Here is a 17,661-nt window from a genome sequence, read left to right on the forward strand (position 1 = left end):
TAGAGTAGGAAGGAAAAGGAAGAAAAGAGAGATGGAAACATTTGGTAAATTACCAATAACAGGCAGCATTTAGTGGGGATTTTTTTTTTTTTTAAGAAAAAGGATTGAATTAGAGTTACAGGCTATTGCCATCAGCCAGCAGGAAAAAAAAAAAAAAAAAATTGAGGTTCAGCAGAAAGATGTGGATTGTCTTATTATTTTCTAAGGATCATGTGTGTGGATTGGGGGTATGGTGTTGACATTAGTGGGACTTTCAGTCAGTCAAAGAGATATAAAACAGGCTCCAGTTTCATGTAATTGAAGGAAGTGGGGCTGGGAAAGTTGTGTTTCTAAGTCATGACCACAGCATTACCCATCCCAAAGGACCTTGAAATAGAGCTGCAGCTGCCAGCTTCACTCACCTCCAGCACCAACACTTTGAATCATTTCTGAAAATAAATATTCAAGAACTCACAAATGTATTTGTTTAGAAAGATAAATTTTAAACAAGATTTCACCTCCTAGATACAGAAAATACTCTCATTCCAATTTCTAGTATCTCTATGCAAGAGACTACCTTGGCATTTATAGTGTTCCCTAGTAGAGATTAGGGCTGAAAAGATTACATTTATTCAGCTGGGAGGATGGCAATGAAAGTAAGAGATAATATTTAAACTGACTTGCTTCATGTTTTGAGTATTTTTAAAAATTGTCTTTTAAAGAGTTTTGCAATACCCTTTTTATGAAAAACATATTATCATAGCCATATATTGCTTAATACTTAGAAAAGGCAAAGGTGTAACCGAGAAGGACCTTAAGGGGGTCTTCCCAGGACAGGCCTTCCCCACATTCTCTGCTTTAGCTCCTCTCTGAAGTACCCAGATTATAGTATGTGATGCAAATTTCTTGAGTTGTTTTGCAGCCTTGAACTCCCGGCCCCACTGGAAGATGTTAATGACTTGATGACCCTGAATACATAGCCCCAGTCTTCCTGGAGCCTAAGGACTGAGAATGCTAACCCCTGTGACACCTCACTGCGACCTCACCACCAGCCAATCAGAGAATTGTGCACAAGCTGATCATAGACCCTGTGACCCACCTCCCCTCACCTGACTTCTAAAAGTGCCACGCAGGGGAAATCTGTTCAGGCTTTGGTTCAGGAAGATTCTACATGCGGCGGAATAACAAAGCCTGTCAGCCACAACTACTAATTCTGTGCTCCAGAGTTCAGGAGCTGCAACGACTGAAGCCCACATGCCCTAGAGCCCTTGCTGGGCAACGTGAGAAACTACCACGATGGGAAGCCTGCACCCCGCACCTAGAGAAAGCTCCTGCATAGCAACAAAGACCCAGTGCAGCCAAAAAAAAAAAGGACTTTGCTGAAACCCTTTGGGGAGTTCATGACTTTTTAGGGCAAGAGTCACCCATTTCCTTGCATGGCCTGCAATTAACTTTCTCTGCTCCAAACGTCAGTATTTCAGTTTGTTTAGTCTCTCTGTGCATCTGGCACATGAACTTGCCTTAACAAAAATAACTTTATAATTGAGAAATCTAGCATCACCTGAAATCATTCAGTCTCCCTGATAATGGGACAAACATATTTCTCTCCATGGTTGAAGGACTGAGAAGTACACAATATCTAAGAATGCATTATCCAACCAAAATCCAAAATTCCTATTTGTAACTAGAATCTAATCATGAGGAAACACTCAGATAATCCAAATTGAGAGAAAGTGGGCTTAGAGACTTAAAAAATCAGTGTTATTAATTTGGAAATGAAATTATTATTTATATACTCTGTGCTCAGTCATGTCTCTTTGTGACCCTAGGGACTGTAGCCTGCCAAGGTCCTCTGTCTGTGGAATTTTCCAGGCAAGCTTCCTGGAGTGGGCTGCCATTTACTCCTCCAGGGGATCTTCCCAAACTAGGGATCGAACCCATGTCTATTGCATTGGCAGGTGGATTCTTTACCACTAGTGCCATATAGCAATCCCATTGGAAAATGCTGGGAATCAATAAATGCTGTGTATGATCCTTGATTGCTTTTTGGAATAAAAACAAAGTAAAAAACTGAAAATACAAAGAAACAATTAAAAAAAGTTACAAAGGATATTATTATTGTGATGGGGAAAATTAAATATGGGATCCATTTTAGATAATAAGATCAATTTTAAATTTCTAGAGTATTTTAACGTGTGAGTATGTAGAAGAATATTCTTATTCTGGGAGATGGATGCATCCTAAGGTATTTTAGTTATAACACAATAGAGTTAAAGGAATATGGATATGAGCAAATGTTAAGAATTGAAGAATTTTGGTGAAGAGTTTGCACAGTTTATTGTACCATTCTTTCAACTTTCCTGTAGGTTTGAAACTTCTCAAATACTAACTTGGGAAAATAATTTAAAAATAAAAACCCATTGTATTTTTAGTGCATGGTGGTTGTGGTTTAGTCACTAAGTTGCATCGTGTCCAACACTTATGACCCCATGGACTGTAGCCCGCCAAGCTTCTCTGTCCATGGGATATTCCAGGCAAGAATACTGGAGTGGGTAGTCATTTCTTTCTCCAAGGGATCTTCACAACTCAGGGATTGAACCCAGGTCTCCTGCATTGCAAGTGATTTTTTTTTTTTTTTAAACCACCTGAGCTAGGAGGGAAGTCATTTTAGTGCATAGATGTTCTCAAATAGAAATCAGTGTTAGGTGATTTTATTTGGTTTTGCATGCTAAGTCGCTTCAGTCAACCTCTTTGTGACCCAATGGGCTGTAGCAACACCAGGATCCTCTGTCCATGGGATTCTCTAGGCAAGAATACTGGAGTGGGTTGCCATGCTCTCCTTCTAGGAATCTTCCCGACCCAGGAACCGAACCCGTACCTTTTAAGTTTCCTGCATTGTCAGGTGGGTTCTTTACCACTAGCACCACCTGGGAAGCTCTATGTGGTTTTAGGTACACTGTTTAATCTAAAATCTTATCAGAAAGTTAGATATTCTTTTCTTTACAGATGAAGAAAAAAAAAAAAAAACCTCAAAGGAAGCACGAGTTATTCAGTAAAAAGGCTGCTCTTTGACAATTATCCTTACGACTACTTCTTCAACCTCTCCCAAGATCCAACTTAGAGAAGTTTTTATTCAAGAATTGCAGTTCTGAAAACTACTGATTCTCAAAGAAAAATAATTTGATTTCAGTTCTAAATCTTCTAATTCCTGATCCATCATTTTTATTATTTTAAAAAAGTATTCTTTAAGCCATTTTTACATAAGCAATAAATATCTTTTTCTTAGCATCTGCCTCAGTTCCTCCTAAAATTTCTAACAATCTGTTTCCTAGTATATGAGTCTATGTATATACTCACTCATATGAGTGAGTATACTCATACTAAAATAATATTTTTCCTCAATATCATTTTTCTTAAACTCTACTTCATATATCCTAGTGAGTTTCTCTACTAAAATATCAAATAACTCTCTTTTCAGTTTAAACTTCTCAGTGGCCTACCTAATTGATTTCTCAAATGCAGCTAACAGCCATGTAACCTCTGGTGTCCACCCTGCAGTTATTATTGTGTTATCTATATAGGCCTTCCCTAGGGGGCTGCTCCACCGCTGCTAACATTAGACTCCACCATTCTCTTTCCCAAAGATTTGCTGCACAGACTCACGGGCACTGCAGAAATCAGCACTGTGCAGCCCGCTGGCAGCATGCCTTGTAGCTGCTGTATCTTACCATTTTGTAAATACTATTATAAAGTTAATGTATGTATGATCATCAGGTTTTTTTGTTCGTTTGTTTTTCTTTTTTTTTTTTTTTTTACTATTTTCAGCATATCACTAGCATTTGCGTCTGTTTCTTCCTTTTTTTTAATTCTTTTGAACTTATTTTGAGAGCAGTTTCTGAAATACAAAGCAGATAGAACAGAAATAATTTTCTAAATGTCCTTTGCCCCTCTTTTTCTTTTTTTGGTAGAGATTCAGCTTGAACATAATTTTAGATTTCAAGGAGATCTGCACTCATCTGAAGGCTGGGTCAAATGGGCTCTTTATAGTCAGTTTGGATGGACTGTTTGAATCATGGGTATAGGGACATGGAGGGAAAGAGAGTGGAACTGGTGCAAAAAACAAGATGACTGTGTTCACCAAGAGTGCTTCATAGAGAAATAATATGGCCTCATCCCTGTCTCCACTGGCCTATCTCCTGTTCACTCAGGCCTGACTCTTCAGGAAAGAGTAGAATAAATGAATAAATCTCATTACTCTATCACTCTCATGGACTCTGAGAGCACTGTCTCACCACTGGTGGAAGTCTTATGGCTAAAGCAAGTACGGTAATTGCAGATGGCTGAGGTACAGATGCCTGCAGCAGCTAGGCTGGCAATGGCAGTGATCTCTCTAGGACCAACACTACAGAAAATGTGAGTTATTGGCAAAGGTACCCAAGATTCTGGCCTTAGGCAACGGCAGCCTTCACTTGGCTTCTGCGAGTTTAAGCAGTACACTGGAAACCTAGGCAGACACTGGTGTGATCCCTTTAGTTAATAGGAAGCAGCATCATAATGAGCCACCAGAGGAAAATAGGAGAAGATTTATATTCCACAATTAGGAGCTAGTTCCTAATATGATGTCCCTGTGGAAATCCCAATAATCAGTTTAGAGACAGTTAGAACTTCTAGGGTTCCTACACATGAGTGGAACTTGGGGAAGGTCAGACAGAGAAATACGATGGTTGGCTCTCTCATTCTACAGTTACCTCAAGTAGAGCACTGGTAGGTATAAATGTTAAGGTTTCCTTTACCAGAAAAGAAAAATATATGTATTTTCATGGGTGCCTGACACCACACTATCTTAGGTTGTAATGTCTTTTGACCAATAATTGGAATCACATCTTTCCTGTGGAGAAATTCTTAGAAATACTACAAAATAGAAAGCAATCAGCAGTCATCTGCTATCTTAAAGATTTGAGAGTAAGTCAGAAGAAAATATTGAACTCAGTAGGAGTGATGAAATTTATTATGAAATGATTAATTTAGTTTTAGATACACCAATTATACTATTACCATGGTATTTATTAACATAGCACAGTGATTAGGCAATTGAGGTAGAGGCCAAGGAAGTGCTACTGGAAAGGAAGGAAAGATCCCTTTCCAGTATCTACAGCTGGGAGAAGAGATATTGTTACTGAAATAATAATTTTATAATTCTGTATGCTTCCCTGGTGGCTCAGATGGTAAAGAATCTGTCTGCAATTAAGGAGAACTAGGTTCAGGCCCTGGGTCAGGAAGATCCCCTGGAGAAGGGAATGGCACCCCACTCAGGTATTTTTGCCTGGAGAATTCCATGGACAGAGGAGCCTGGCAGGCTACAGTCCATGGAGTAGCAAAGAGTTGGACACGACTGAATGATTAACACTTTCACTTTCATGACACAAATTATTCTTAGCTATGTATTTACTCTTTGCTAGTTTTCTCTCAACTTTCTTTCTTAAGTTCCATATCTTTCAACTTTTTTTTAATTAGTTTGATGGAATACCAGTTTTAGAATTTCTTTCAGGCACAGCTTTAGGCAGAGAAATTTTCTGAATCTTCACTTTTCTGGAAAATGCTTTGCCATGTTATTTTAATGCCAGTTTGACTATATATAAGATCCTAAGTTTGAGAGAAAATAATTTTCTCTCAAGACTTTGAAGATATTGACATTAAGAATGATTTTCTGACTCTCCTTTATTTATTCAGATTTAATCTCACTTATGCATATTTCCCACATAAGAAAATAGGAGATACAGTGGACTCTTTCTTTGAGAGAGAGATATATATATATATATATATAAATATATATAAACTTTCTGTAACTTCCTTGGCCCTCCTCCACCATCCCTTTACTTTGAATGGTAGATACTAACAGAAAAACCATATCAAAATTCTCAGAAATGTTAAAGAAACTTGGAAGCTATGTCAAAACAGAATGGCATTGAAACATGTATAATATCATATATGAAAAAAAAAAAGTTCTGGAAATGAAAGTGAAAATCGCTCAGTCATGTCCAACTCTTTGTGACCCCACAGTCTATACAATCCATGGAATTCTCCAGGCCAGAATACTGGAGTGGGTAACCTTTCCCTTCTCCAGAGTATCCTCCAAATCCAGGGATCAAACCCAAGTCTCCCTCCTTGCAGGCAGATTCTTTACCAGCTGGGCCACAAGGGAAGCCCAAGAATACTGGAGTGGGTAGCCTTAAAAAAAAAAAAAAAAATGACTGTTAAAGCTATAAAAAGTACTGTCTTATTGGGATGAGGGATTGGGAAGAACAGAGCCAAATGTTAAATCATAGGACAATCCCACAGGTGGAAATAAAAGAGCTTTTCTTTTGTACATGTGATAGCTCATGGTCTTTTTCTCCTCTATTCTATGGACATAGTGACACTCACATTTGCCTGATCAGGTAAAGAATCATCTGTAATAAGTGATGCACTGTGTTTGTTTCTCCAGCAACTCATTTTCTCTATAGAAGCTTTCAATCTCAACTTTGATGATTTATTTATGGTACAAAAGTTTATTTTACTATGATACTCTAGAAGCTTTACACATGTAAGTAATATAATGATTCATGTTTTAAATATTTTTCTCAAACTATTAGAGGTATCTGTCACTTAGAACTATATGCAGAAAGCAACTTTTGAATTTAAATATTATCAAATATCTATATTTGTTCATTTTTAAAATTTATATTGTTTTTGCTATAATACATGTTGAGTATAGAAACAGTTAAAAAAAAAAAAAAAATCTAAACAAGAGGAAAATACCAATCTCTGGTATTCTATTATCCAGAAATAGGTGCTACAGTATTTTGGTTTGTATAATTTCCATTATTTCTCTAAACCTAATGTAGTAAGTTTTGAAGACAGGATGCTTATTTCATGGCAGTGTGTTTTAAAACTGCATTTGAAATCATGTTTTCCTTTATGTTCTGTTCACTTCCCTAAATCTAATTTTAGTTTTGGGTAAATGAGTTTTATAGTATAGTATTATATAAGAAAAGGGATTTTTTATCTCATCTACTCTGAATCCAATTTACATCAGGAAACTCTACCCTATATACCGTTTCCATAGGGTAGAGGAGGAAAAGGTTCATCCGCTATTAACACATGGACAAGGAACACTTCTTTTTCAGATGCTTCTCTGCTTATATGCCCTGGATGTGGCAGTTACTAAGTTTCTCTGTGTCCTTGCTTCTTATAGCATGCCCCTAAAATGGAACCCCAATAGCATGGAAATCACTTGCTGCTACTGCTAAGTCCCTTCAGTTGTGTCCGACTCTGTGAGACCCCATAGACGGCAGCCCACCAGGCTCCCCCGTCCCTGGGATTCTCCAGGCAAGAACACTGGAGTGGGTGGCCAATTCTTTCTCCAATGCATGAAAGTGAAAGGTGAAAGTGAAGTCCCTCAGTTGTATCCGACTCTTATCGACCCCATGGACTGCAGCCTAACAGGCTCCTCCATCCATGGGATTTTCCAAGCAAGAGTACTGGAGTAGGGTGCCATTGCCTTCTCCAGGAAATCACTTGAGGTCTTGTTAAAACTGCAGAAGTGAAGTGACGACAGTAAAGTGAAGTCGCTCACTTAAATCTGACTCTTTGTGACCCCATGGACTGTAGTTTGCCAGGCTCCTCCATACACAGGATTTCCCAGGCAAGAGTATTGGAGTGGATTGCCATTTCCTTCTCCAGAGGATCTCCTGGATCACCTGGATCTCCCACATTGCAGGCAGACTCTTTAACATCTAGGCTGCCAGGGAGCTAGATGCTTCACTGCTTATATGTCTTGGATGTGGCAGTGATTAAGTTTCTCTATGTCCTTGCATGGCCCAAGGATGGAACCCCAATAGCACAGGAATCACTTGAGGTCTTGTTAAAACTGAAGAATCTGGGCTTAAATATTATAGAGAGACATAACCAGGACTTTCTATTTAACAGTAACTCAAGGTGATCTTTGGAGAAGGCAATGGCACCCCACTCCAGTACTCTTGCCTGGAAAATCCCATGGACGGAGGAGCCTGGTAGGCTGCAGTCCATGGGGTCGCTAAGAGTCAGACACGATTGAGCAACTTCACTTTGACTTTTTACTTTCATGTATTGGAGAAGGAAATGGCAACCCACTCCAGTGTTCTTGCCTGGAGAATCCCAGGGACGGGGGTGCCTGGTGGGCTGCACAGAGTCGGAAATGACTGAAGCGACTTAGCAGCAGCAGCAGCAGCAAGATGATTTTTAAACTGGAGTTCTGAGAAGCTGTTTTTCAGCCATAGCTTCCATCAGGCCTTTCTTTCTGGAGGCTCTAGCTTTCCCTAAGCTCTGAAAACACCAGTCCTCCCTTGCCTCTTCACCTCAGGGATAGCAATGGTTTCTCATTCTCATTACTCCCTTCCTGTTCCCATTCTTTGTGAATTTCTTTAACTTCACTTATACCACTGTAAATATCTCCTTCAATAAAGTCTCCTTTTAAATTTTGGTTTTCTCTGGGTATACGCCCAGAAGTGAGATTGATGGGTCATATGATAATTCAATTTTCACTTTTTAAGGAACCTCTGTAAAAGCACTATTTACAGTGGAAGCAACCTAAATGTCCATCAAATGAATGGATAAAGGAGATATGTGTGTGTGTGTGTGTGTGTGTGTGTGTGTGTGTGTGTGTGTACAGTCACTGCCTTCTACAAGTGCCAGGGCCCAGCAGGCAGCGCTGAAGCTGGCAGGGCCCCAGGAGAGGGAGGGGAGGAGAAGCCGTCAAGCAGCGGCTGAGGCCACCACTGAGCCTCCCTTCCCCTCTGTGGCTAGGCGCCATGTAGGGAGGGGTAGGGAGAGGCGTCAGGGCTGGGGTCTTCTTTTCAAGGAGCTGGACAGTAATGAGCATGATCGCGTGGACATCCGCAAGTTGCTCCAGGGACTGGCCTGCCTGGGCTGGGGCCACCAGGACCACAGCGGCCAACAGGGCATCTCCCCTGAGGGTGACGCTGACCCAGATGATGGCCTTGACCTAGAGGAGTTTATCCTCTACCTGCAGGAGCAGGGACAACGCCTTCTACTTCTGTTCCAGTCTGGACCGCAATCAGGATGGCCATTTCAACATCTCTGAGATCCAGCAGAGTTTCCCAGCCCTGAGCATTTCCATTTAGCTGGAGCAGAGAAAATCCTGCACAGCATAGACACGCGATAGCACCATGCCCATTGACTGGCAGGAGTGGCGTGACCAGTTCCTGTTGCATTCACTGGAGAATGTAGAAGACGTGCTGTATTTCTGGAAGCATTCCATGGTCCTGGATATTGGCGAGTGCCTGACCATCCCGGATGAGTTATTGGAGCAGGAGAAGCTGACTGGGGAGTGGTGGAAGCAGCTGGTGGCGGACGCAGTGGCAGGTGCCATGCCCTGTAGAGGCACAGCCCCTCTGGACCATCTCAAGGTCTTCATGCAGATCCACACCTCCAAGAGCAACCGGCCGAACATCCTGGGGGGCCTCCGGAAGGAGCATGATCCAAGAGAGGGGCGTGCGCTCCCTGTGGTGTGGCAACGGATTAACGTGCTCAAGATTGCACCTGAGTCGGACATCAAATTCATGGCCTATGAGCAGATCAAGTGAGCCATCCAGGGGCAACAGCAGACACTGCACGTGCAAGAGCACCTTGTGGCCGGCTCCCTGGCTGGCGCCACATCCCAAACCATCATCTACCCCATGGAGGTGCTGAAGACGCGGCTGACCTTTTGCTTGATGGGCCAGCAAAAGAGGCTGCTGGACTGTGAGTGGCCGGTTCTGGAGTGAGAGGGGCTCCTCGCCTTCTACAATAGCTTACCTGCCCAACAGGTTCTGGGCATCATCCCCTATGTGGGCATCGACCTGGCCATCTAAGAGGAGACCCGCGTTCAATCCCTGAATCAGGAAGATCCCTTGGAGAAGGAAATGGCAACCCACTCCAGTATTCTCTCCTGGAGAATTCCATGGACAAAGGAGCCTGTCAGGCTACAGTTCATGACGTCACAAAAGGCTGTGACACAACCGAACAACTGACACACACACACACATATGCACACAACAGAGTATCACTCAACCATTAAAGAATGAAACTGGGTCATTTGTAGACGTGGATAGACCTAGAGAGTGTCATATAAAATAAAATATGTCAGAAAGAGAAAAACAAATATTGTATATTAACGCATATGTGCAGATTCTAGAAAAAATTGTACCAATGAACCTGTTTGTGAGGTAGAAATAGAGACATGGATGTAGAGAACAACATGGACACTAAGTGGGGAAAGGATGTTTGGGATAATTTGGGAAATTGGGATTGACATATATACATTAATATGTATAAAAAAGATACAACTTGAGAGCCTGTTCTATAGCACAAGGAACTCTCCTTAGTACTCTGTAGTGACCTAAATGGAATGAAATCCAAAAAAGTGGTGATATATGACACATATAACTGATTAACTTTGTTGTACAGCAGAAACTAACACAACATTATAAAGCAAAGAAACCCCAATAAAAAAAAGTCTCTTTAAAACCCCAGAAGTGGGTGCTTTTTGTTTCCTTCCAGGAACCTGGCTGATCACCTCCAAATAACTGGTCTTGGCAGTTGGGAGTTTCTCTCATTATTTCTGAGGTTTTAAAATTCTGAATGCATAGAACTTCATTTTGTCCATTCTGTCACACTTAGTCTCACACACTTGACTGAGTTTTTTTGAAGTCTAATGTGGCTTGGTTGGTTTCTCTCTAGCTTTTGTTACTTCCAAGTCAGCATGGAATTACTCCTTGTGGACTGAAATTCTATATAGTTTAGACATTCCCCTTCAGGAGGACTTTCTGGTGGATAAGTTAAAATTTACCATGCATATTTTTTGTTTTGATAAAATATCCTACTTGATTCTCATAATAAACTCACATTGTAAATACTGTTAAAGATGAGAAAACTGACAAAGGGATTACATAACTTTTCTAAGATCACACAACTGGTATCTGGCACAGCTTTCTGATTTCAGAGGCCATTCTCTCAACAGCATTATTGTCTGCTTATTTTTCTGCTGACTACTTACAGAAAAATTTGCTCTGATGAAGTCTGCTAATATTTGAGCAAAGATACTATTGTTCATCTTTGAAAATATACTAGATTTCTAATCATTCTAATAGTTTGAGCTATTAAACCCTATTCACGAACGTCACATTCACAGCCAGGCATTCATTCTGCTGGAGGTCTATTCTCTCTTCAGTGGATGTACACTCTGCTCAGGACAACAAAGGCAATTCTAGATAGCCAAAAATGTGACTATAGATCAAACCAAATTTGTCCCCAGAAACTATGTCCTTGGCATGTCCTCAGGATATGAGAGGATTCTGGAATCTCAAGGTAACCTCATAACTCATTCAATTATTCTTGCCTTTCCATCTATTTGCCTGAAGTCTTCTGTTAGAGGACCACCTCTTCTGGATGCTCACAAGGTCATTGCATTTTTATAATTCTGACAGTCTGGCAATCTCATGTTTACTAAGGTAGGACTAGGTTAAAGACTTTTAGGTGATTGGAAGATTATTATTTTTTCCTCTGTCTGTGGAATTTTCCAGGCAAGAATACTGAAGCCAACTGCCATTTCCTTCTCCAGGGGATCTTCTTGACCCAGGGATTGAATCAGAGTCTCTTGTGCCTCCTGCACTATTTGAAATAGTCTTAGGGTCTGAGAACAGCCAGAAGCAGTACTAGATTGCATGAGCCTGTTGTTATTATCATGTTTAACCATAAACACCAATAAAAGGGGGTTTAATTAATTAACACCAAAGATATCACCCTTTCACATATTCATGGGATTCATTATTCATTGAAAGGACTGATGCTAAAGTTGAAGCTCCAATACTCTGGCCACCTGATGAGAAGAGCCAACTCATTGAAATAGACTCTGAAGCTGGTAAAGATTGAGGGCAGGAGGAGAAGGGAGTGACAGAGAATGAGATGGTTGGAAGGCATCACCAACTCAATGGATATGAGTTTGAAAAAGCTCCGGGAGATAGTGAAGGACAGGGAAGCCTGGGATGCTGCAATTCATGAGGTCACAAAGAGTTGGACATGACTGAGAGATTTAACAACAACAACAAAAAATATCACCTAAGGAGACATCTTGATTGATCCAGTTTAAAGCAGAACACTTTGTACTTTTTCACTGCTACTGCTAAGTCACTTCAGTTGTGTCTGACTCTGTGCGACCCCATAGATGGCCGCCCACCAGGCTCCCCCATCCCTGAGATTCTCCAGACAAGAACACTGGAGTGGGTTGCCATTTCCTTCTCCAATGCATGAAAGTGAAAAGTGAAAGTGAAGTCACTCAGTCATGTCCGACTCTTCTCGACCCCATGGACTGCAGCCCACCAGGCTCCTCCGTCCATGGGATTTTCCAGGTGAGAGTACTGGAGTGGGGTGCCATTGCCTTCTCCAAGTACTTTTTCACATTTTGATATAAAATGTTTGAATTTCTTTTGGGTGCCAGAAACTATGCAAAGTGCTTTCATATGGATTTTCATATTTAGAACTAATCACAACTTGTGAAGTAGATAGTATTATTTTACAAATGTGAGAATTGAGGTTTTCTATTTTATAGGTCCAGTATATAATTATTATTTTTTAAGTAGATAAGTTAAGATTTTTAGTTGGAGCTTGAATATCAAATTCTCAAAATGCCCAGGAATTGCTTTCTTCTCTAAAGCTCTAGATGTGTTTCCAATGAGCAGCCATGTTTAAAAACAACTGGATTTTGTGATGGACTTTTACTTTTATCTAGTTTGTTTCACTTTTTCTATTTCATATTCATTTCACTTAGTTTTGTTTTCCAATTTCTCCATCTTGTTTTTTTTTTTTGTTGTTGTTGTTCTTTCTTAAGCCTTTATGAAGCATAGCAAAAAGCTTTTGTGTGTATGTGTGTATATGCATATATATATATATATATATATAGCATGTATAATATATGTTAGAAAATTTATAAATTTTTCCTAGCTAAAATATTTATGACATTTTGATCCCACTTGTTTGACTTAGTGTGAATAGACAGCTAGATTTCTAATTTATATTTACTGAAAACTTTGATATACTTCCATGTATTTTGGCATCTAATATTACTGTTGAAAGTCTAGAAAATTTATTCTTAGTGATTTAAAAAAATTTGAATGAAGCTTGAAACTTCTAATACAATTCTGAGAATATAAGGAAATACTATGTTGTAAAAAAAAAAATAGGAAATTTATAAGTGATACAGTATTATTAACCAAAGAACAGATTTTACACACATTTCACACAATTTTATGCAAGGAAATTGAGGTTTTCTAATGCAAAACTGGTATTGTGGTGTTGGAAAAGACTCTTCAGAATCCCTTGGACTGCAAGGAGATCAAACCAGTCAATCAATCAATCCTAAAGGAAATCAATCCTGAATATTCATTGGAAGGACTGATGTTGAAGTTAAAGATCCAATACTTTGGCCACCTGATGCGAAAAACTGACTGGTAAAGAACCTGATGCTGGGAAACATTGAAGGGAGGAGGAGAAGGGGACGACAAAGGATGAGATGGTTGGATGGCATCACCAACTCAGTGGACATGAGTTCGAGCAAGCTCCAGGACTTGATGATTGACAGGGAAGCCTGGTGTGCTGCAGTCCATGGGGTCACAAAGAGTCGGACACAACTGAGCAACTAAACTGACTGAATGCAAAAGTATAGGGCCTATCTTACAGAAAAAGAATTTAAAAGTTAGTGCAACGATATAGACAAACAGGAACTCCAATATACTTCTACTAACTGTAAATGTGCAGCCAATAGAAAGAACTGTTTACTAATATTCAGGGAAGTTGACCATGCCCTTACCCTAGTGGGCTTCCCTTGTGGCTCAGCTGGTAAAGAATCTGCTTGCAACATGGGAGACCTGGGTTTGATCCCTGGGTTGGGAAGATCCCCTGGAGAAGGGAAAGGCTACCCACTCCAGTATTCTGGCCTGGAGAATTCATGGACTGTATCGTCCATGAGGTGGCAAAGACTCAGACACAACTGAGTGACTTTCACTTAACCTAGTATCTGAAAAGTCCACTACTATTCTGAGAAACTCCTCAACATCCACCCATGAACGGGAATGTTCATTGCATTCTCTGCTATAATCATGGTTAAATGAAAATGATTTCAAGGCTCAACAAAAGGAACATACAATATGTTATGCTTACATTCAGATGCTATAGGTACTTTATGATACCCTTTGTTCCGAGTCTGACACTTCAAAAACTTTAACATATATTGCTTGTATCTAACTGTATATATGTTGTTGTTGTTCCATCACTAAGTCGTGTCTGACTCATTGTGACTCCATGGACTTCAGCAGACCATGGCTTCCTTTCCTTCACTATATATGTAGTAAAATATTAAAATATTGAATATAGGGTGGTGTTTTCCTCTGAGGGGAGAGGAAGAAGAAGAAACATATAATGACTATATAACTGGATTTCACCCTCATTATTAGAGTTGGATGCTGATTTCTCATATGTTCTTTTAAGTTAGTTTATATTCTCTGATTTTATTATAAAAGAAAAGTAGTACAAAGTGTCAAAAGTGAGAAAGTATATAATAATTGGATACTACTAAAAAATATCATGCACACATACAAACAAACACAGATAAAGTGGGGAAATCTGAAAAACTGTGAACTGTACCAATATCTATCTCCCAGTTACAGTGTGTTACTATAAATTCGTAAGATGCTACCATTGGGGGAAACTAGGTAAATATTTGGGCTTCCTTGGTGGCTTGAACTGTAAAGAATTTGCCTGCAATGCAGCAGCCCTGGGTTCAGGATCTTCTTATTTAATCTCTTACAAATGCATGTGAATTATATCAATAACTATTTCAATTTAAAATAAAAATAATTAAAAATTAAAAATATGATGCTTCTCAAGTATGCCTAAAATAAAATTGGCTTTCATTAAAATTCAAAGAATTTTAAAACTTTATAAGGATGAAGAAAATCTGCCACAACTGTCAATCACAAAACTGTTTGATTTAATTTCCAAGTTGATTTTTTTTCTAATACTGAGTAGCACCTTGGCCCATGTATATAGTGTGTGCTAGGCTTGCCTATAAAAAACAAAATGGTAAAATGTATAGAAAAATCACAGAAAAATAATTTTTTCTGTCTTCTGGGAATTACAAATGTGAACTTGAACATTCCTTATTAAATAAATGAAAAGGAACACATATTAGCTCTCATTCTACATCAGATCAGATCAGTCACTCAGTCGTGTCCAACTCTTTGCGACCCCATGAATTGCAGCATGCCAGGCCTCCCTGTTCATCACCAACTCCCGGAGTTCACTCAGACTCACATCCATCGAGTCAGTGATGCCATCCAGCCATCTCATCCTCTGTTGTCCCTTCTCCTCTTGCCCCCAATCCCTCCCAGCATCAGAGTCTTTTCCAATGAGTCAACTCCTCGCATGAGGTGGCCAAAGTACTGGAGTTTCAGCTTTAGCATCATTCCTTCCAAAGAAATCCCAGGGCTGATCTCCTTCAGAATGGACTGGTTGGATCTCCTTGCAGTCCAAGGGACTCTCAAGAGTCTTCTCCAACACCACAAAAGCATCAATTCTTCGGCGCTCAGTCTTCTTCATAGTCCAACTCTCACATCCATACATACCACAGGAAAAACCATAGCCTTGACTAGACGAACCTTTGTTGGCAAAGTAATGTCCCTGCTTTTCAATATGCTATCTAGGTTGGTCATAACTTTCCTTCCAAGGAGTAAGCGTCTTTTAATTTCATGGCTGCAGTCACCATCTGCAGTGATTTTGGAGCCCAGAAAAATAAAGTCTGACACTGTTTCCACTGTTTCCCCATCTATTTCCCATGAAGTGATGGGGCCGGATGCCATGATCTTTGTTTTCTGAATGTTGAAATACCACTTTGTCAATAATATTATGATTTACAATGAGTTTGCACCAAATAACTTTAATAGAAAAACTGAAAACCGAACTGACTATTTCAAGCCTGGTCATGTGCCAAGTCCTAATAATCTTTGGAGCCTGTGGAAAAGCAGAATCCCAGTAGGCTCAAAATTTCTGAATTGAAATCCCTTACGATTGGGAAGAAGAATCTACATTTACATGAAATTTTAATATACAATTTCTGTGCAATAAAACTTCAGAACTACTAGTTTTAACATTTGCATATTCTTGCTGGTTGTTACCTTTTACAGAATTAATCAACTGTGTCTGCACGTCATATATGGGTTGCACTTTTAAACTATAGAGTCCATTCCCTTTTAATCTGATAGGTTATTTTGTATCTAACTGGGCATGAGTAAGTACTTGTGTGTAGCCAAGTGAGATCATCAATGCTACTATGTAGATCCTAGGTGAGCTTAAGAACAATTAAAGGGACAACAGAATTAGCAGAAAGAAAAAAACAGTCCACTGCATTGTTTCCCATCTTTGTGAAAAAGCATTTTTTTCACATGAAAGAATGCAATCTTTCATTTGCATTACTAAAAGTAATTTGTGCATGTAAAAATATATTTGGTGTTATATATGAGAGTAGAGAAACTCATAATTTTGTTCCTAGCAATGTCTGGTTGCTGGTAAGGCTCAATGAGCACTTTTTTTTTTTTTTTTTCCCCACTAAATGAATGGGATCCCTGAAGCACAACATACCATGTAGACAAAACCTGGGAGATATTTTCTGAAGTACTTTTTAACTAGGCTTTAGAATAATTAGGCTTTCCTACAGGCAACCACACTGATCATCTGAGGTAGGTGTCTAATTTCAGTGTCTTTACACATCCTCAACCTATCTTGAGCTCACCTGATTTTAACCTACATCCAGCGCTGCCTTGCTGGGCTAATGGAGAGTCATGTGGGACACACCAGGGGGTAGTTAAATATGCTTGTTCTTGATGCCTCTCTCATTGTTCAATTACCTGATTCTTGGAAGTTACAGCTCATGGAATCTTGGACCTGGGCACACCAGGGCACTTGATCAAACACAGATTCTTAGACCCAGAAGTCACATTTCAGCTGTAGCTCAGAATGAAGATCTGCCAAGCTCCTGGGATGATTTAGCACAGAAGATTTTAAATAGCTTCAGGAAATGCAAAACTTTCTGTCAATTTGAATGGTTCCTGTCACTTTTTTAGAACACCTGGCACTCTTATATTTAAATTACAGTTCCAATTTTAATTTGAAGGAAACTAACAATAAGCCCCTTTCTGCTTCTATAGTACTTTAGGTCTGGCTTTCCTTTAATTTTCTGAGAAGGCAGATTTGGGAAATGAAATTAGCAATGCAAGGTGAACCTAGTGTGAATTTTACTGAAGATTATGCAAATACAGGAAATTATAATTCTATCAGGATGTCATTACATGTGTCTACTTAGACACACATTTTCTGCTATGTTTAAGTTAAACAAAACACTAAATGACTATGTAGTATGACATCTCATTAATATGTTTCCATTCACATCTGTGCCTTTAGTATAAAAAAAACTGACTGCTTCAGTGATAAGAGATTAGGTCCTTTAATTAGAAACAAATGATAAATCACGGTTAACCCCATGTGATGCTTTCTAAAACTTCCATCAAATATTCCTCTTAAAACATTATTAAACACAAGTTCCCCAGATCTACTTCC

The 17,661-nt window shown here is 39.5% G+C and overlaps 1 pseudogene; it reads left to right on the plus strand.

Moving 5' to 3' along the window:
- The first annotated feature begins 4,699 nt into the window (after positions 1-4,699).
- LOC102266220 (mitochondrial adenyl nucleotide antiporter SLC25A23 pseudogene) lies at positions 4,700-9,869 on the plus strand (annotated as a pseudogene).
- The last annotated feature ends 7,792 nt before the right edge of the window (positions 9,870-17,661 follow it).

The sequence above is a fragment of the Bos mutus genome, chromosome 2 (genome assembly GCF_027580195.1).
Source record: "Bos mutus isolate GX-2022 chromosome 2, NWIPB_WYAK_1.1, whole genome shotgun sequence".
NCBI classification, from domain to species: domain Eukaryota; kingdom Metazoa; phylum Chordata; class Mammalia; order Artiodactyla; family Bovidae; genus Bos; species Bos mutus.